Source organism: Leuciscus leuciscus (genome assembly GCF_965113295.1).
Source record: "Leuciscus leuciscus genome assembly, chromosome: 4".
In the NCBI taxonomy this organism is placed as follows: domain Eukaryota; kingdom Metazoa; phylum Chordata; class Actinopteri; order Cypriniformes; family Leuciscidae; genus Leuciscus; species Leuciscus leuciscus.
The window spans coordinates 2,387,331-2,409,194 of record NC_138728.1 but is presented as its reverse complement, the minus strand read 5'-3'; the positions used below and the strand labels follow the sequence as shown (position 1 = coordinate 2,409,194).

Sequence of the window (21,864 nt, the reverse complement as noted above, 5' to 3'; positions counted from 1 at the left end):
CGGAGCAAGCTGCTATTTTTGGGACGTTTTGTGGGTAGATAGTGACAGACAGGAACGATTTACATATGAAAAATGTTTCACTAGAAATGCCACGCTTTGATTTTTATTTTTTATTTATTTTTTAAATGTTCACCTACTCATGTTATATCTCAATCGTGCCTGTTTTGGGAAAGCTTTGAACATTTGCACGTCTTGCTAAAATGGATGAATCTCACAAAATCATGGGTCACAGTTGGCCCCCAAAACCGAGATCAAAAACAAATGATTTTGCATAATAAGTGAGGCCTATTTTAGGACCATTTAGATGTTTTGCATCGTGAAATTAAGAACATTTTCCGGTAACGCTTTATTTTACAGTGTCCTTGTTACATTTGTTACATGTACTTACCATAGTAATAACAGTAAATTATGCATAATTACATGCAACTAACCCTCAACCAAACCCTAGTCCTATTCTAACCCTAAAGTAAGTGCAAGTAGTTGCTTAATATTACTTAGTACTTAAATATATAATTACACTGTAACAATGACCACTTAAAATAAAGTGTAACCCATTTCCCTTCAAATTCTCATTAATGCAATCTGTGTATTGTCTTACTTTTCTGTCTTTTTGTTTGTTTGTTTTTTATTCTGATTCTTCTGAATAGTGTTTTTAATTACTGGACTATACAGTACAAAATAATGTAATCCAATGATCTTTTTATTTAATGGTGTGGTATAATGCCCTTTTCACAAGATGTAAAATAAGTCTCTGATGTCCCCAGAGTGTGTATGTGAAGTTTTAGCTCAAAATACCCCACAGATATTTTTATATAACATGTTAAAATTGTCACTTTTTGAGGGTGAGCAAAAACGCACCATTTTTGTGTCTGTCCCTTTAAATGCAAATGAGCTGCTGCTCCCGGCACAGTGGGCGGAGCTTCAAGAGCTCATGTCCTTTTACCTCACACACACATGCACTGAACATTTCAAAAACTTTTAGCCTTTTATGTTCAAACCGAAGTCAGAAAGATGGAGAGACTCAAGAAGAAGTGACAACATGTAGAAGCAACAGAACATTTCTGAACGGTTAGTTGATGAATTTATGTAGATTATGTGTAGTTATCTTCTAGTCACTGATTAGCATATTCTGTCTTGATAATCTATAAATCGTGTTCCGGGGGCGGGGTTTATGTAAATTCTAGGGTTGGTGATGTCACTAACCCTGTCGTGTAGTCTCTACCAGCCGTTTGTTGGAGTCCTTAAAAAGCAATTTCTTTAAAGCAAATATCTCCATTTGCTTTGAACTTTGAGCGTTGTAACTTTGCAGATGTTGTTTATGCTCAAACAGGAGCATTACACACTAACTAAAGTTAAGTGAAATCATATTCAACCACCCCTTTAAATCAGCATAAATTAAAGCGATGTGCCACCAGCATCACCAAATGGACTTTAAACCAATAGAATTTAGGACCAGCTTCTATCATTGGTCGAAAAAACAGATAGTCCCGCCCCAAACTCACACCATTGGCCAGGCCAGTGTTCCAGTGTCAGTCTGGTCAAGATGCTCAAATAAACAACCACTGGTTTATTGAATTTGATTTGAAATCAAACAACAAGCTACATTGATTTGTGGTTTGAAATCCTATTCAAATCGTATTTCTGGAAATCTGTTTCAGTCTGACTGCTCTGGTCGGATTTCGTGTGGTTTATGTGACTTTCTCACGCCACGCAAAGTTGTTATAAGAAACATGCTTGAGCAAGTTGCTGCAGAAACAAGGTTGTGTTGTTGCAACTGTTCAGCATGTTTTCTAAAAGCGTTTACATGGCGTAAGAAAGTCACATAAAACACGCAAAAACTGAAATGGAATTCCAGAAATGCGATCTGATTCGAGTTGTAGCTCAAAATGGATTTGAAAAAATCACATTTAAAGTGTTTCACACTTGCTGAATCTGATTGGATTTCAATCGAATGTGCAGAAGAAATCAGATTTGGACTGACAGTCTGAACGAGGCTTTCGACTCATGACATATGTTCTTGACAGGTTTCATGTGATTCACCCAGACAGACTCTTGTTCCCACAGCCCTGGTATTAACAAATGTTTTCATCAGTCGGATCACAAGTGGACGACGCAAAATACAGGTGTAAACGGGGTCTAAAACGTTTTGAGCTTGTTCACTTTTGACGACTTCCAGAGGTAGTCGAAAACACATTCGACTGGATTGCTCAAACAGCCACAGAAGACCATCTACTCTCTGCCTACTCACCTAATGCTTAAATATTATAGGAAGTATAAGTATCTCTATACTATACACTTATATCTATATATAAGTAAGTATCTCTAGCCAGACGGGGTTTAAACTTTGACGACTGAAGACCCAAGTTTGGTTGGAAGATGAAAAACACACCAAGCACAATGTTCTCTCGCCATTCCTGATTTCTAACACACACTGGCAGCGTTCAGCTGGTCTTGTGTCTGTCAGAGCAGAAACTAAAGCTGATGCTCTCCGTGTGTTTTCCGTCGTTTCCTTTCAATCGCGTTGAGCTTATTTCATCCAAAAGATCTGAAAAAGCCCTTACATTTACGCGCCCAGACCCTCCCCTTGAAGAAATCAGGACAGAAGTGGTTGAAAGTGGACAAAAGGGACGTATTAAAACACCAGGAACGGGAATGTGTCTCCCTCGTCTGTGATCCGATCGACCAAAACGCATCTTAATACCCGGCGTTAACAGGGCCAAAATGTCCTTTGTTCAGACTTCTGTCTTCTGGTCAGATTAACTTGTCGCGACTCGTCCTCAGTGGAGACTGATCTGCCATATTTCACTGGTAATTGTCCAGGAACAGCATGACGTCTATCATTACAGTGTCTCCATCAAACCCCCCATCCGCCCCGCAGAAGCCATTGGCTATTGTATAACCCCATTATCTGGGAGTCCTGGTCTCCTTCAGACGGTCCAATAATAACAGCAGCTGCAAAGCAAGTTTTAAGAAAGATGTGATGCCGTTTTCTTCCAGGGCTCCTTATGGCTTTAATCCAGCCCTGTCTGAGAGGAACAGGTGTGTTTTGTCTGTTTTAATGAGGTTAGTTTTTGAGAAACTGCCAGGAATAACTCTTCCCCCCAGACCTTGTTAGGTTGCAGTGGATGTCTGCAGTCTTCTTCGTGTTCATGGTAATGTGTTCGGCCGGGGCTGAGAGCAAAGCACACTTACTCAGGCGGAAACAGCTCTTCTCTTCCCATCACTGTCAAGACAGTGCTGGATCTCAGACAGAATCACCTCTCTTAGTATATTCTCTTTTGTATTCTGTTTGCACCTGGCTATTGTCAATAGGTTATTTAAATGAATGTTTTCATTTACATTTAGCAGATGCATTCCAGACGGATGGCCTTGATGCCGCTAGCGATGTACTCTACCAGTTGAGCTACAGAAAACAAGCATCTTTGCAGACAAAGACAATACAGAAGTCATCATTTGAAGTGGATCAAAAAAGTTCATCAAAGTTGTCCTAAGACAAGAACGGGTGTATTGTTCAAAATTCATGTGTAACTTTGATGAAAGGTTTTGATCCACTTCATATGTGACCCTGGATCACAAAACCAGTCACGAGTCGCACGGGTATATTTGTGGCAATAGCCAACAATACATTGTATGGGTCAAAATTATCGATTTTTTTTTTTATGCCAAAAATCATTAGGATATTAAGTAAAGATCATGTTCCATGAAGATATTTTGTAAATTTCCTACCATAAATACATAAAAAAAATATTTTTGTGAGTGAATGCAGCACAATCGCCAACATAAATGGACAACTTTAAAGGAGATTTTATCAATGTTTAGATTTTTTGCACCCTCAGTTTCCAGATTTTCAAATAGTTGTGTATCTATCACAATATTCAAACACTTATATAGTGTGAGGTAATCACTTACTAACCTTGTTCGTGCAAGGTTATATGCAATATTGTATCCGGGTAGCCGGGAAAGACAGTAAACGATAAGAGTAAAAGCACCATAAATATATTGTTTACATGGAGAAATATTCACTCAAATCGAGTTATGCTGCCTAAACAAAGTTATTTTCGGTATTGGGGGTAACGCTTTGCAAGTAACGAGAGCTATGTAATCAGATTACTTTTTTATAGACATATTCAAAGCCAGTTTTAAAGAACAGAAACTCCAGTGTCTAGTGAGAAAATGCATAATTCAACAGCTCAAACGAATAATTGTTGAAGTGAAAGAAATAGCGGGAATGAATATTTCACAGATTCCTCGGATGTGTGGGTTCTGGCATGTGGAGGAGGGAGCCGGTTTTTCAATGTTTATTTATAAGAGCTCAAACAGGATCTGATCCAATGAACTGAAACCTCCACAATGTCTGTGAATGTGCTAAAGACATTTGGCGCTATAGTTTGTAAGAAACTTTCTTGGTGGCTAAGAGAAGATACGCATGCATGCCAAATGTTATGAAAGACTTTTCTCTCTCTCTTTAATTCCTCTGATATATGGTTTGCGGCATTCTGGTTGAGTTTGTGTTGTAGTGACCATATGAAAGTCATCCTGAGGGAACGAGTGACTCTTCCTTTATGATTCTCTTCATTTCTGGGTCAGTGCTGGAACTGAATGCTTGAATGAGTGCAGAGCAGTCTGAGTTTAAGAGCCTTCATGGTTTCCGCTGGAATAGGTGGAATGAAAAATGCAGTAGTCGTCCTTCACAAGCCATTTTTCTCCTCCATGGCTCATCTAGGTTAATGAGGATGTTGGTTGACGGCGGGTCTAGTTTATATCATTCCCTCCCTCCTTTCTCATCTTGGAGGATGAATTCATGGACGTTCTCCTCTCATTGATTCTTTGCTGATTTAGTGTTGCTTTTTTATTGTTTGATTGGCCCATTGCCATTCACCTCTAGCCATGGTTTTTGGCACAATTCAGCGTCACGGAGAGCCAACACCTCTCTCTCTTGGCTGGAGATGCGGATTAAAGAGATAGTAGAGGCCATGACGCTTGTTCTTCTGCCAAGTTCTCCAGCACATTGAATAAAACAATCTTAATTTAAAACCTGCTGTACAAAAGCTGAATATTTTCCCAGATAAAAGGGAGATGATCAAATAGTTATGTCATACTGCAAGCACGAATAAAAATGCTCTTTGAAGGTGTGTAAATGATCAATTATGAGGATATGAAAATGTACTGGTAAGTAGGAGCAACCAAATAACATTTATATTAAGGTACACAGCAAAAAGTTAATGAGATTATTACGTGATTAATTTACCATTAGTTATGAACACCTGCTGTTAACAAGCAGAATTGCTGAAGAGAGACGCCATTATGCTGATCAGTGTTTGCTTTAGATGAGCTCTTGACTATTAAACATTAGTTAGACTGTTTTAACTCTGTTTATAAATTATGATTTAGTTATCTCATTAACTTTAACACTCTTTAGTGTGGACTTAAATAAACTATGAGGAGAGTTAATTTAACATTGGGGTTTTTCCTGTGCAGGAGAATTATTAAATCAGAAATATTAATCATAATGTACTGTTAAATAACAATGTCAGAAAGATGTCAGTTCTGCTGTTGTACAAGTAGTGCTGTTGCCAGAAATATAGCCATCCTTACCAGGTGCTCAAATTAGTGTACATGATATACTGATTCACGACCTAGGGACGAACCCAATGTTTTTGCCAATGACCAAAGCAATGTGAAAACAGAAAGCTTTAGATTTAAACCAACTCTATCCTGTAGATTAGTCCGACATCTGTGCATGGCTTGACTATGTGACGATTATAATACCCTGATGTCTATTCTTGTCTTGGCTCTTAAGTGTGCTTCTGTTGTTTGTGAAGCAGGTGCCAGTTTATCTTGTGATCTTCCAGGCTCCGTGGAGTGTGTGCGGATTAGGGCGTGTGCCGTGTCGTTCCTCTCTGTCGGATACGACTCCATCCCCGCAGGCCCTCCCTCCTCACGGCTCTTCGCTGGGAAAGGTTGGGATAATCAGACTCTGGATGACTCCTGAGGAAACACCTGCTGCTCTCTCTTTAATTGAGGATCTCTAATGAGCAGTGGGAGATGTGGGTGGGGTCTCGATCGACACACTCCCTGCACTGGAGGTCACGGTGTTCGCTTTCAGCCTCGGTTTGTGTTGTGTGTTTGAATTAGTAATGTTCATTATTGATCATTCAATATACATTTGATTTTTATATGTTCTGAGGAAATTGTAAGTTGCCTTTGAACATGCAAAAACACACTAGCATATTTTTTTTTTTTTTTTGTGCTTTTCTAAGATATTTTAAAGGATTTTTGTGCCCATTATTAATGCAAATAGAGCATTAGCACATCCCTCCTCAACAAGCTGTGCGATCTGAGGCATATCAGCAGCAAAAAAGCTGTTTATACTGCAAAAAAATGAGTCTTACTCTGTATTTTTGTCGTTTTCCAGTACAATCACTTCATTTTGATCCATTTTTCAGAAAATAAGATTTGTCATTTTACTTCTCAAATAAAAGTATCTTGATTTAAGAATGTTTAGATATGTTGAAGTACTTTCTACATCAATTTCGCATTCAATTCAATGGGTTTCTTGCCATTTCTTTATTTTTAGTTGTGAAATTTACTAGCAATTGCTTATTGAAAATTGCAAAATATTTTTCAGTGTAAAATATTTTTATTGCAGTGGAATAGTTTTGAGTTCAATGGAGTTCAACGGCATTTGGCAGACATTTTTATCCATTGCATTGCATTTTATGTAGCCCCTAAACGGACATGGTGATGGAAAAGGAATCAAAAGGGGTAATTAAATATCATCATCATCATCTATTATTGGAAAATTAAACAACATTTTATCAAACTTTGATAATTTCCTTAATCTTTTAAACAACTGAGAAGATGGTGATCAAACTATATTTGATTAAAAAAAATCACCTGTTAAGTTTATAATGTATATTATTACATCAGCATTTGAGTCAGATTGGACGACTACAGGGACTCATCTCAAGATCACTCGTTTAACGTTTAATCTATTGCTAAAATTATGAAAATTATTGCTAAAAAAAGATCAGTTCTTTGCAGGAAAATCCAAAGTTTCACATCTCCATGTCCCTTTGGGCCTCCGTAGCATTTAAAGGAGCCATATGTAAGATTGTGGCCAAAACTGGTACTGCAATCACTTTCAAATTACTGTAGAGCGGTGTATCCCCTCCCCCTCCCCCCTGACTCGAGGTTGCCAGATAGGCTGGCATTTTTTATCCGACACGTTTGTATCTGCAGCTGTGGCAAACTAGAGCAGAGCTGGCAACCCGGATGCCGAAACACTACTGACTTCGTGATTGGTAGATAGCCGGAGGGTGGAGCATCAGGCCAAAACACAAGATGACAACATCAACATCAGTTGAGGGCTGCAACTTCATTTTTAAATGACAATATCCTGGCCGGACTACTGTTGTCAGTGATATAAGTATTTGAAATGAACATGATTTCTTAATGTCTAGTGACATATCAGGGCCATTTTATGATTAATTGAAATACATTTCTTACATTCGGTTCCTTTAATATATACACTTTGTTAGTTCATGCATTCCCTAAAAAATCAAACCTGTGATATTGGTGTTGCTAGCAACTTGCTCTACTCTTTGAGAGGGAGGAATGCTCGACATAATGCTCGTCAAGCATTAAAACACCCTGAGTGCATGAAAAAGCAAAACATTTCCATTGGACATATTCAGTGATTTACACTGTGCTTCTAATTGCACCAGGCAATCTACAGTAATCATTCACAGTAATTACCCGCCACCCTCTTTGGCATCTCCAAATGCCCGTTGCTGTGGTAATGGCACAAAATTATTCTCATACCTGCGTATAGCAGCCAAAGTTTGCTCCGTCTGCGTCTGAAGAACATTAATGCACGCTCATGGCAGACTGGCTCAAATCCAGGCCTTATATTAGCCGGTGCTCCATCCTAATTCAGTGATCTGTAATACAGCTGGAAGGCTTGCTTTACACACACGCGTAGCCGTGCCACATTAAGCTCCCAAACAATGAGATATTGATTGTGTTTGATAGCGAGCTGTAGACGTGTGGAATTTATGGCCCTCGTGTTATTGGCTGAGGCTCATCGGTGTGGTTTTGTGAGTAACACCGGTATCATAATCCTCCTCTTTAAATGACATGGATGTTTAGCAATTTCTCAGCCCACTGCAGCAGAAAATACCTCCAGATATTGGAGCTGATGGAAAACTAATGGCATTGTCACACAGCGAGCCCTGAAGCCTTTGGGGCTGCACTGGATCCGGGTGATGAAGGAGATGAAGGAGACTCCCTCGTCGCCCAGAGCCGGAGAGAGAGGAATGCGATGTGAAAATGCATGAGTAAATGGCAGTGGACCACCTTGACGGCTTGTTGCTTCGCATCACTGTGTGGTTTTAACGACAGCCTATTTAAAGTTCCCACTCCCTGCAGATGCGTCCCACCAGCCTGTCACGACAGCCGCAGTTTGTATAACCCGCAGTCCACACACACACACACACACACACACACACACACACACATACACAAGCATCATTCAGCTGATGTTTGGGGAGCAAATTACTAAAATTAGCAAGGCTACTAAATGCATTTTTCAATTCCATGACAGCTGTGCAGCTGCATTTCCAGGAACAAGCGAGTTTCTCCAACAAACAGCATTTATTTGTATTTTATTTTGTATTATTATTATTATATTTAGTATTCTTTTTTATTTTTATTTTGTATTATATAATATATATATATATATTTTTATATTATTTTATATATGTATGTTTATTTTAATGTTTAAAACAATTTTTTTTTACATTTTTTTAATTTATTATTATTTCTATATTTTTTTTGCACTTACAATATCCTCTCAGTTAGCACATGGCAGTCATTCATTGTAATTAATCAGTTTGTCCAGGTGGTTTCTCCAACAAACAGCATTTATTTGTATTTGATTTGATTTTGTATTATTATTATTATATTTTGTATTCTTTTTTATTTTATTTTTGTATTAAATTATGTATTTTCTATTTTATTTTAAATATGTATTTTATTTTATTTTTTATTTATTTTATTTTTTTCTTACAATATCCTCTCAGTTAGCACATGGCAGTCATTCATTGTAATGAATCAGTTTGTCCAGGTGGTTAAGATAAAGAAAATAGGTTTGCCAAATCATGTCAATAATCATCGGTTAGCAAAGTTCACAAAAGATCCTGTGCATCCTTTTACAATCTCTTTACTATAAGCTGAATAAATATTAACATGAATCACTATGTTTTCAATACAGTGAATGTTGGTTTTATGACTTATACTTTACACTTTTCATTAATATTTTAGTTTAACTATTTTAAATTATAAGTAGTTTGTAGTTTTGCAAGCTATGCTTGGTTTTTTTTTACACAAAATCTCTAAATGCACACAAAATGTACTTAATATGTATGTGTCTGCCCCTTTAATTAACCGACCTCTTACAGTATGTGTCTCTGATCACTTCCTGTGTTGACTCCGCCTCTTCCCTTTTGCCAGGTAGGTTTTTTACTCCTTTGTTTTTGCTTTTAAAGTAATTTTTGCTTATATTTTCTATATGCATTTGGTATAATTTGTCTCAGTTATTGGTCAGTTTTAATATTGTGCCTAGTATTGAACTTTGACCGTTACCTTTACTTGTACTTCACAGATGTATGAAAGATGACCATGCACACATTTAAAGGAGTTCACTGTTATTTTCCATCAAGTATGTTGATTTTTATTCTTTTTAATCATTGTATTGTTTCATAATCTGTTGATTCCGATCGAAAGTGTGATATTTTGACAGACTTTTCTTAATAAAAATAATGATAAAGCCACATCTATAGACAAGAATATCATAACTTGAGGTGGACGATCCACCCACAACACGATCTGCTACAGTGACTCACCTTAGATACTGCACTGCGTCACCATGGCAACCTCCCACAACTCTCATGAATCATGGCAGAGAGTTTTGCACAGGCAAACACTCACATTTTGCTTCACAAAGATTACTGACCTGTGAACTGTGCCTGACGTGACATTGGATGCTTTGTTTGCTCCAAGTCATTTAGATAAGTGGTCTCTAATCCATTAATCCTTCAGGATCACAACCTGCGTCTTTGTTCGATCTCAGTAACTTACAGCCTGTGAAAGTTGATCCAGATTTTCTCTCGTATTTGAGCGTTTCCAGAGCTGGGTGTTTTCGACACTGACTGACAGTGTATCTCTGAAGAGAAATGTCACAGAATGTCTCGGATTCTGGAAAATGTCGATTCTGTGAACGACTGTTCAGTCAAGCTAAAAAAATGTACAACCTAAAAAAAACTAAAATCCATTTACAAGATTGAGATTAATATCATAAAATGGAGAGCTCTGGCTTTAAAATGGTTGAGTTTTTGTTGCTGAATGAGTCAGTGTTTTTGAATGAATCGGTTGAATGAATGATTAAATGACTCGTTCATGAAGACAAGCATTTGTTTTCGTTTCCTTAGTGAATCAGTGTTTTTGAATGAATCGGTTGAATGAATGATTCAATGACTCGCTCATAAAGACAAGCATGTGTTTTCGTTTCCTTAGTGAATCAGTGTTTTTGAATGAATCGGTTGAATGAATGATTCAATGACTCGCTCATAAAGACAAGCATGTGTTTTCGTTTCCTTAGTGAATCAGTGTTTTTGAATGAATCGGTTCAATGAATGATTCAATGACTCGCTTATAAAGACAATAGGTGTGTTCGACATCGGCTGCGGCTGGATGTAACCGATCGGCGAGAGTATAGCCGCTTGCAGGCGGGGAGGAGCTGCAAACGGAGACGTGAAGTCGGACACTTTCTGGTTCCCGTAGTGACCGCTCACGTGTTGTTCGCGTACTTTACCACAGCTGAAGTGAAATAAATGTAATATTTGCCAAATAATACACTATGTTTCAGAGACATTTTCATTCAATAGGCCTACTTTATGTACTGCTTCATACAGCGTCTGTTTGAAGAAGAATAAAGTTCAAGATAAGCTACTATCAATGAAGTGGAGTCTATACGTTTTTTAATCAGTTTTAATTTGATAAACATGACACAATATAACATCGCAACGACATGAAAAGAGTGTTTACTGTTATGAAAAACTGATTTGTGAGCTTTAGATGAACTAAAGGTGTTCGAATAAACACGAAACACACGTGATCGTTGTCATGCGGTGAATCTGGCCAATCGTGGGACAGCTGTGTCGTCATCAGCCCACGTGCAGCCCAGTGCAGCCGCTCTTGAGAAGCTGCGCTGGCACAGTTCTCCGGCTACTCTCGAATTGCTCTCTCTGTACTTTGATGGCATACGTCACAGTCACGTGGCGTCGGCGCTGTATCAAGTCGGACAAAATTTCTAACCGGCATGCAGTGCTTCAAGTCAGCCGCCGATCGGTCTGAGCAGAGCTGCATGAAGTCGAACAAGCCTAAGCATTTGTTTTCGTTTCCTTAGTGAATCAGTGTTTTTGAATGAATCGGTTAAGTGAATGATTCAATGACTCGCTCATAAAGACAAGCATTTGCTTTCGTTCCTTAGTGAATCAGTGTTTTTGAATGAATCGGTTGAATGAATGATTCAATGACTCACTCATAAAGACAAGCATTTGTTTTCGTTTCCTTAGTGAATCAGTGTTTTTGAATGAATCGGTTGAATGAATGATTCAATGACTCGCTCATAAAGACAAGCATTTGTTTTCGTTTCCTTAGTGAATCAGTGTTTTTGAATGAATCGGTTGAATGAATGATTCAATGACTCGCTCATAAAGACAAGCATTTGTTTTCGTTTCCTTAGTGAATTAGTGTTTTTGAATGAATCGGTTGAATGAATGATTCAAGGACTCGCTTATAAAGACAAGCATTCGTTTTCGTTTCCTTAGTGAATCAGTGTTTTTGAATGAATCGGTTGAATGAATGATTCAATGACTCGCTTATAAAGACAAGCATTTGTTTTCGTTTTCTTAGTGAATCAGTGTTTTTGAATGAATGGTTCAATGAATGATTCAATGACTTGCTTATAAAGACAAGCATTTGTTTTCGTTTCCTTAGTGAATCAGTGTTTTTGAATGAATTGCGAATGAGGAATTACTCATAAATACACTTGCTTGTTTTGTTGATAACTGAATCATTGTCTCATTCAATCATTGACTCATTGATTCAGTTGCTGACTCGCTCTTAAAGACAATAATCCTTCGACACCTACTAGAGAATCTTCTACACACTCTTTAATTTTCTCTCTTATTTGAGCGTTTCCAGAGCAGGGTATCTTCGACACTGACTGACACTGTATCTCTGAAGAGAAATGTCACAGAATGTCTCAGATTCTGGCAAATGTCAGCGCAATTGCGACTGACATTTCTGCTCCGGACATAGATGCTCGGCTAACACTGCTAAAATTACATGCAACTTTTTCCTTGACAGGGAAGTTATCCGTCTTATTCATGCGGCAGTTTCCAAGACAACCCTCGAAAGTGGAGGACGATATGCATTACTGGTTTATCAGGGCTCTAAATTTAGTTCCCATTGTGTTTCACATCTCTTTTAAAATCAAGACTGAAATCCTCTCCTAGTTTCGCAGTCTTTCATGCTCTTTTGTGATGCCTTGTGATATAATGAACCCGTCTCAGTGCCGTTATCCTCATTGTTTTGTGAAGAGAAGCTCTTGAATAAGTTTCAGTTCAGCACCTGTACGTTTGCAATCTCCCGGGTCTCTTATCTACAGAGAGCTGCCCTCTTTTTCACACACTTTTTTGTTTTCTCCTTTCTCAGGGATTATTCTAATTGGGAATGTTACTCTGAGATGCATACCTGAGATCAATTTTGTGGCGTTTCGTATTTCTGTACCGAGTGCGGAGGAAAAGTGCACAGGCTAGAGAAAAATCCTGCTTATCCATTTTTAATGAGGATTGTCCTCATAGATGCTCTGACCCAGTATCTGTTGTGCAGAGCCGGAGAGAGTCAGTCTGCAGGAAAGCAGGTGGTAACGGAGACTCCATTTAAAGCCCCCTGTGATGAATTAGCCTGCTGACACTAACTCTAACACACACACACACTCACACACACACACTCTTCCTCTACCGCCCTCTCTTGCCTTAAGCCTCTTCCAAGAAAACCGCCCCTGGGGCGACATTGAAAGGATGCTGTAAACACATCTGTGTGTGTGTGTGTGTGTGTGTGTGTGTGTGTGTGTGTGTGTGTGTGTGTGTGTGTGTGTGTGTGTGTGTGTGTGTGTGTGTGTGTGTGTGTGTGTGTGTGTGTGTGTGTGTGTGTGTGTGTGTGCGTGCGTGCACATGTGCATGTGCAATATCCTAATTCCTTGTCCCCATAAGAACAGCTTATGAATTGTGCCAAGTGATGTTTTTTGAAAAGGTTAAGAGATAAAATATACACTTTGTACAGTACAAAAATCATCGCGTCTATAGAATGTCCCCGTAAAACATAAAAACTTGGTGTGTGTGTGCGTGTGTGTGTGTGTGTGTGCGTGTGTGTGTGTGTGTGTGTGTGTGTGTGTGTGTGTGTGGTTAGAGGTTGACTCTGAACGACCTAAAATTTTAATCCATTTACAAGATTGAGATTAATATTAAAACATGGAGAGCTCTGACTTTAAAATGGTTGAGTTTTTTGAATGGTACAGTTAAGCGAATCATTCAGTGACTCTAAAGACAGGCTGAAATATGAATGTCATACTATAATTTTTACTATTTCTTTCTGCCATACCTTTATATGACACACATAAGATTAATATGCTACTTTGCTATTCCGAATTCGGCCAGTCACTTGTTTTGTTCCTGAATGAATGTTTTTGAACGAATTAGTTGAATGATTGATTCAATGACTCGCTTAAAAAGACAAGAATTTGTTTCCATTTCTTAATGAATCTGTGTTTTTGAATGAATCAGATGTGAATGAGCAATTACTCACAAATGAGTTGAATTTGTGAATCAATGACTCACTCAAAAACAAAGGCAATTGTTTCATTTTTTAATGAATCGGTATTTTTGATTTGAATGAATCGTTTGTGAAAGATTCAATGACTCACTCATAAAGACAGGCACTTTCTGAACAAATTAGTTGTGAATAATTCAATCATTTGACTCATTCACTCATTGATTCTTTGATTCAGTTGCTGTCTCGCTCTTAAAGACAATAATTTGTCTCCACCTACTTGCAGCACCTACTCCCGTTCTGTCAGTTTTCAACATAGTCATGTTTTTATATCAAGTCTATAAGTTTAAAATCACACATGGTGTCTGCTGTCAGGTTTTTATGATGTGCTGCTTTTTCACATCAGCATGTTTTGTCGTACAGGATGGATATTAATCTCCGGAGGGAAATAGAGGTGGTACAGAAACAATCATAAATCACAGAATAGGAAATAGCAATGATTACAATTCAATACAGTGCCATAATAACAGATAGACTACAAAGAAATAAATATACTTTGAAATGTGCAACTGAATGGTATGTAAACACCAAGCGGCAACCTTCCTGCCTCTCTCTTGAATCCCACACGGGGCGTTTTCACACCTGAGAGTCGCACCAAGGTCCCGTTTTGATACATGTTTTGATACATTGTATACATTCGGTTAGTTTTGGTTTGGTTTCACGTTGCAATTATGCGAGCGCACTAAAGAACTTTACGTGACACACTTGCGTCCTGTCGTCATCATCTATGTGGGCTGCATGTTGACATTGATTGGCTTGTAAGCGGACGTGCGTCTGACATCAGCGTGTTGCCAATGCGCCGGGTAACTTTGACAAGACGAATGAACAGACACATATCGTTACCACTATACTGTTATTATTACGGCATTACGACCTGCAGCACCAACTATACTCGAGGCTAGTTCACATTAACGTCCTCGTTGTGCGAACATTTTATCGTTGCCGGCTGGAAAGGATGAGAAGACTCGAGCAATCCTGCGGGAACCACCGGATCTTCCTGTAAATGTTCTGAAAGTCCGAACCAAACAGAAAATGCGTTCACACTAGAAACAAACCAAACCTTTGTTCAGTTTGATCCGGACCGAGACTAGCTCTTTTCGCCTGACCAAATTTCGTCTGTTTGGTCCGGACCGTGGTCTGGGAGAGGTTTCACACCTGTAATTTTGATTCAGATCAAACTGAAAAGGAAAACCAAACAAGGTAGGAGTGAAAGGGCCTTAACTGCAAGTCATCATCTGGCCACTAGAGACGGGCTCTAAAAGAGAGTCAATCCCATTATCCCCCATGTTAAAATGCCCAACTTTACAGCAGAAAAAAAAAACATGTTTACAGCCTGGTGCAAAAAGTGGTTTTGGTCTATATAGCTAATTTTGCCCTTCATGACGACTGTGAGGGGGGTGATTTTTTATTTTTATAACTCATCCGTTTAAATTATATTAAGCCTTAAAGTTGTGCATAATTAAGGGCGTGGCCACTTTGAGTGACAGGTGGATTACCACTGATGTCACTACTAGCCGTTTGTCTGCTGTGTGTTAGCGTCACGTCACCTCAGCTAATTCGCCTCACAGCCCATTTTCGTTTATCCGGGAGTGACGCTGCCAAGATGGTGACGACTGGCTCCGCCCACTTTGGGCTTCAAAAATGCACTTCAGAAACATATGGGTGACGTCACGGACACTACAGTATGTCCATATGTTTTTACAGTCTAGGCACACACACACACATACGCACACACACTCACTATCACGCATACCGACACCCACAGTGATTTTACTAAACTTTTCTTTCAGGGACATTTTCATTCACTTCTGTACACTAAAAATGTGTGTCCTGTTTTGGGTCGTTACTTGAATTCCAAAGTAAAATCTGGATCCTGAAGCGAAACCCACTGGTGGTGTGTATGCGGGTGTTCCTCAGCCGACTGCGGTTGTGTATCGTAACTCACACAGTGTCCAAGCGTGTGCGTCTCTTCCTCCTGATCTGACCCTCGCTCAGCCGCACCGATGGCACGTGTCCTGAGAAACAGGAGATGAGGTCTTGCACATCCCACCCATGAGAGGAACCACAGAGCGGCCATTGTTTCACGCCTGGCATGTGATCTGGACGCTGACGTTTGCCACCTCTGCTTGTCCACCCATTGAGAAGACGACGGCCTCGGAAAATAACACTGAATACACTGTAAAAAAAAAAAACGATTGTTCGGAAGTTGCAAATAAAACAGATTCTTAGAGCATTTCTACTTCAAATGTTCATGTTTCATACAATGACTATTTATGTCCTAATTGCATTGTCTATTTTAGTTTTATATTATTTTATTGCTGTTGTGCTATTTATGATTTATTATATAAGCTGCTTAGACATACACTCTAGTTTCTAATGTTTTATTGGTTAATGTTTTCATCTTGTGTTTTTTGAACGTGACCTTAGTACTTAGTTTCTATGTAAAAATGTGTATAGAATGACAAAAAAAATTTAAATAAATAAACCCTTGAAGCTTGATCGTGTTTAGCAATATCTGAGTGAAATTGTTTCCAGTGTAGAAGGGAAAACATGAGATATAAAAGCACAGAACACCAGCTGACGTCTCCACGGCCCAGATGCGCTGTCAAAGCCAGGGAAAGCTGAGATGGAGAAATCACAAAGCGACTGAGAAAGAGTGAAACGAACACACACACACACACACACACCGCCCCCGCACACGAGTGGCGTGGCATGAGCTTCAGAAGGTCTCGGTGGCACAAATGCTTATACAGTCGGGAACAATGAGCGCTCTGTGAGCGGCTCTCGGACGGTGCATTGTGTTCCTTCCCTCTCTTGTGTTCCCCTGTCTCAGCAGGATTCGCTCTTCAGGGAGGAGGTTTAGCTCAGATGATCTCCAGGGGCTCCGATCTGAAGCTTGATAAGCATGTGTCTTCTCAGTTCTGTTGGACTGTCACTGAACTGCTTGGATATCGCCCAGGCGAGCGCCTCTGATCGCGTCTGATAACCAGCAGGAGTGGTTATTTGAGAGAGAAGTGTGAGGCTGTCTAATCTGATGAACTGGTCGAACATTGACCTTGTACGTTTATGCTGTATACAGAAATTACATAAGAAATTACATAATAAAAATACATACGTTTTATTATAGCAATAATAAAACTTCACATAATCAGAAATTAAATTCGGACTAACAATTTTATAGCCCTTATGTAGCCCCGCCCCTTTTCAGCGCTGCGCTCGTTGTCTTTTGACTTCCGGTCTGTATTTTCACTGCGATTTTGCGTGTTTATTAATGAACGGCTCGTTTTAAAGTCTTCCCAGTCGACTGACATTTGTTTTAGTCATCTGCTTTAAACATTACAGTCCTCATGATAACTTTCATTAACTTTACATTAAGTAAATCCACTTCAAAAGCTAATTACTCCTGGACAGCAGCGCCATAGAGAGATACAGAGCGACTGCAAAAACAGAAGTTCAAAGACAATATTCTAAAGATGGCGGCGCCCTCGTTTCTCTGGTGCATAAGGTGCAGACAAAATAAGAGGCTGTGTGTTTACCAGGTGTGTGTGTGTGTGTGTGTGTGTGTGTGTGTGTGTGTGTGTGTGTGTGTGTGTGTGTGTGTGTGTGTTTCTGTGGTTAATTAATTTAAAAAAAAATTTTATTTAACATAGAAAAGCTGTATATTACGGAAGAGGATTAGGGCCAAGCAATAATAAAAAAATAAAACCATCTCGAGATTAAAGTCATTATAATGCAAGATTAAACTCGTTAAATTTCGAGAAAAAAAGTCGAAATACAATCTTGAGAAAAAACTCATTACATTTCGACAATAAAGTCGTTGTGTTTCGAGAAAAAACGTGTTAAATTTCGAGAAAAAAGACGAATTACAATCTTGAGAATAAACTCATTACATTTCGAGAATAAAGTCGTTGTGTTTCGAGAAAAAACGTGTTAAATTTCGAGAAAAAAAAACTCTAAAAACAATCTTGAGAATAAACTCATTAAATATCGAGAATCAAGTCGTGTTTCGAGAAAAAACTCGTTACATTTTGAGGAAAAAAAACTCTAAATACAATCTTGAGAATAAAGTCGTTGTGTTTCGAGAAAAAACTCGTTAAATTTCGAGAAAAAAGTCAAAATAATCTATATTATTTATTATTTATTTATTAATTATTCTCGATATTTAATGAGTTTATTCTCAAGATTGTATTTCGACTTTTTTTCTCGAAATTTAACGAGTTTAATCTCGCTTTATGACTTCAATCAATTTTTTTTTATTATTGCTTGGCCCTAATCCTCTTCCGTAGTATATCCTATATGATTTTGCTGTGTATTTACATGTTACGGTTATGTGTAGTTGGCTCTCTTTTTTGTCAAATGCAACAATATAGAAAAAATAAAAAACAAGTTCCTCATGTCGTGAATCACTTTGAACAGGTAGAAGCACCTCTGAAGAGAGCAGAGTGACACTGGTCTGGTAGTCAAGCGTGATGTTCTCCTCCATCAGTGGTTATTTTCTGCTCAATTTGAAACGAGGACAGGAGGTTTCCGCATTTCCGCCAACGTGTTAAAGTGCTTTCTCCTGGAGTGAGGTTACATGGCCTCTCCTGGGCGTTCCCGTAATTGCTCGGGAATGGAAATTTCCTGCTCGCCTTCTGTTCTTCAAAAGGAGATGGTCCATTGCCATAGTAACCAAAGCATCTCCCCTTGACTTTGCCATCCGAGAGCTCGTTTCAGGTTGAAATGAAAGCGCTCGTCGCTTCTCTGCAAAAGGCCGTGATGCTGAAGTCGTCTTAGTGTTTAATAAGCTGAGGCGGAGAGAGCAGAGATGCTTGTTGCCGGGTGAACCTGAGAGGATGTGTGGTTGTCAGGGCGCGACAAGAAGACCGATTCAGACAAGGACAGAGAAAATAGGGAAAAAATAAAACAGGAAGAACAGCTAAAATGAAGATAAATAAACAAGAGCTGCTGTTACTGGGGGAGGATGAGCTTTCAGTCGCCCACTGAGATGATTCATCAGGGCTTACAGAGAGAGGTGTGTGTGTGTGCGTGTGTGTGTGTGCGTGTGTGTGTGTGTGCGCGGCCATCAGTCCCCAGTTATATTGAGTGTAAAATGTCTAAATTATATTTCACCTTGAAATCAAAAGATAGACTGAAATTATGTTTTGCATGGAAATAAAGATTTGCCGTACTGACTGTAGTTTATGTATTACAGTATTTTTTTAAATAATTTTTTTAAAGAGAATTTAATAATGAAAATCACCATTGAATTACAAAGAAATTCAGTCACTTAGCAGACATTTATTTAATTTAATGATAATTTAATTGTCATGAAAATGCCATATCATATTGAAATTTAGTATATTTATTTAATATTAATAATATAATTTAATATATAAATGAATTATGAAGGTCAATATGGTTAAATAAATTAAATATAATATCTTAAATATTTTAAAATGCAAATCCTGATGTATGGATACTTTAATTTCTTTCTTTAATTTTGAGTCGAATTATTTTTTATTTTTTTATTTTTTTATTTTTGTGAGATTAAAACAGAACAAATATCCCAGAAAGGTTTAGAGGCATGATCTCTCAAGTAAATACAGCTTTGAAAATATTTTATTCTGTGTTGGAAATATCATTCATGTCAGCCCAGTTCAGCTTTAAAATCTATTTTCCTTTTTCATCTCTGCAGTTACGTGTGTGTGCGTGCGTGCGCGTGCGCGTGTGCGTGTGTGTGTGTGTGTGTGTGTGTGTGTGTGTGTGTGTGTGTGTGTGTGTGTGTGTGTGTGTGTGTGTGTGTGTGTGTGTGTGTGTGTGTGTGTGTGTGTGTGTGTGTGTGTGTGTGTGAGTGAAAGCCAGAGAGAGCGAACGTGAATTGGGTGAGTGTCTGCATGTGTATAAATCATCATACATCATCTGGGATAAAGCCTGTTACTTTTATTAGTCTGATGTGATATGCTCATCTCTGACTCCTGCCACATTACAGTGAAAGCTCCGGGTTTATTCAACTCTTGAATGTCATTTTGCGATATTATGAATCTGAGTCAGTGATAGAGTGGCGGGTCAGAGACTGATTGAGACTGTGGCGTTAAACTCGCATTGACTGACAGCACATTATCTCAGATTAGAGCCACTCATTTATCAATTAGTTCCGATCGATTCTCTCCACAGCCGACGCATTTACATAATTTATGCACCGGTAGCTGCATATTCATAGTCCGTGATAATCTAAGATAATGAGAGCAGATTTGGTTCATAATGAGAGCAGATTTGGTCCATAATTAGACTGGGAAGACTTCAGGAATGAAAATTAGATTGTTTTACCAATGAAAATACTGAAGAAAGCTGAGAAATGAACAGTGCTATTGTGCATGAGATATAATATGTGTGCAATAATTCAGTAATCCACTATTATACTCTGAGAAACAGACATAATTTAGTGTTTCACAGCCATTTTCATGCTTCTCTTCTCTTCTCTCCAACCCTGTGTTTGTCTACTGTACCTTTAAGACTTCTTTATGTAAATAATGAGTATCTCTAGGGGTGTAACGATACCCTCATGTCACGATTCGATACAAATCACGATACTGAACTCACGATACCATATTATTGCGATACTCCAAGACATGATAAAAGCTTAAAGGGATACTCCACTTTTTTTGGTAATAGGCTCATTTTACAGCTCCCCCAGAGTTAAAGAGTTGAGTCTTACCATTTTCGAATCCATTCAGCCGATCTCCGGGTCTGGCGGTACCACGTTTAGCATAGCTTAGCATAGATCATTGAATTGGACAGGACCATTAGCATCTCTCTCAAAAAAAATGAAAAATGAGTTTCGATATTTTTATAGATAGATATAGGAAAAATATCGAAACTCTTTGGTCATTTTTTTGAGAGAGATGCTAATGGTCCTGTCCAATTCAATGGTCTATGCTAAGCTATGCTAAACGTGGTACCGCCAGACCCGGAGATCGGCTGAATGGATTCGAAAACGGTAAAACTCAACTCAAATGTACAGTTGATTAAAATGCTTAATTTGATATTACATTGTGTGTGTAAATGAATATGTTTGGACTTGGTGCTGGAAACCCAAAGCACAGGACAATAGAGACACCAGAATAACAATATTCATGATTCTGAAGCTGAGAATACACAATTATTTTGGACGAATATGCTTTCACTCTCTCACTGGACTAGATATATTTAAAATAAAGTAGCACTTTTTACAGGTAACAAGACATTTGGCATTATCAGGACACACAAATATTCCCCCATTGCATTATTATACATTATATTCAGCATTATATATAGTAGTTTAATGTTGTACTGACACTAAAACTCTGAAAACTTGAATTTTTTCTCACATTTTTTTCAGAAAATGTAATGTTGGGTGAATTACACAATACATATTGATGCATTTTTGTATTACAATATATTGTGACAGCCCTAATGCATATTGTATCAAACTCCAAAAAGCAAGTTGTTTTTGATTGCATGACCCATTTAGAGATGCACTCGTGCACACTGCACTGGAGAGAACGCTAGTAGTGAACTTCCACAACTAGATGTTTTCCTTTCCGTCTGAATGTGTGACTTTGGGGAACAGTGACAACATGGAAGCAGACAGTGTGTGTGTGTGTGTGTGTGTGTGTGTGTGTGTGTGTGTGTGTGTGTGTATGTGTATGTGTGTATGTGTGTATGTGTGTGTGTGTGTGTGTGTGTGTGTGTGTGTGTGTGTGTGTGTGTGTGTGTGTGTGTGTGTGTGTGTGTGTGAGAGGCTGAATAATTAATGCAGACTGGCTGGGACATAGAGAGTAAATATTAAGCTAGTTGAGCGATGCATCCTCATGCACACACACACACACACACACACACACACACACACACTCACACACACTCCTGTGGTTTAAAGGAGCTGGCACT

General features: G+C 38.6%; 1 long non-coding RNA gene across 1 annotated transcript in view; it reads left to right on the top strand.

Moving 5' to 3' along the window:
• Window positions 1–21,864, top strand: part of LOC309496763 — a 70,193-nt gene that overhangs the window by 25,691 nt on the left and 22,638 nt on the right. The window lies entirely within an intron of this gene.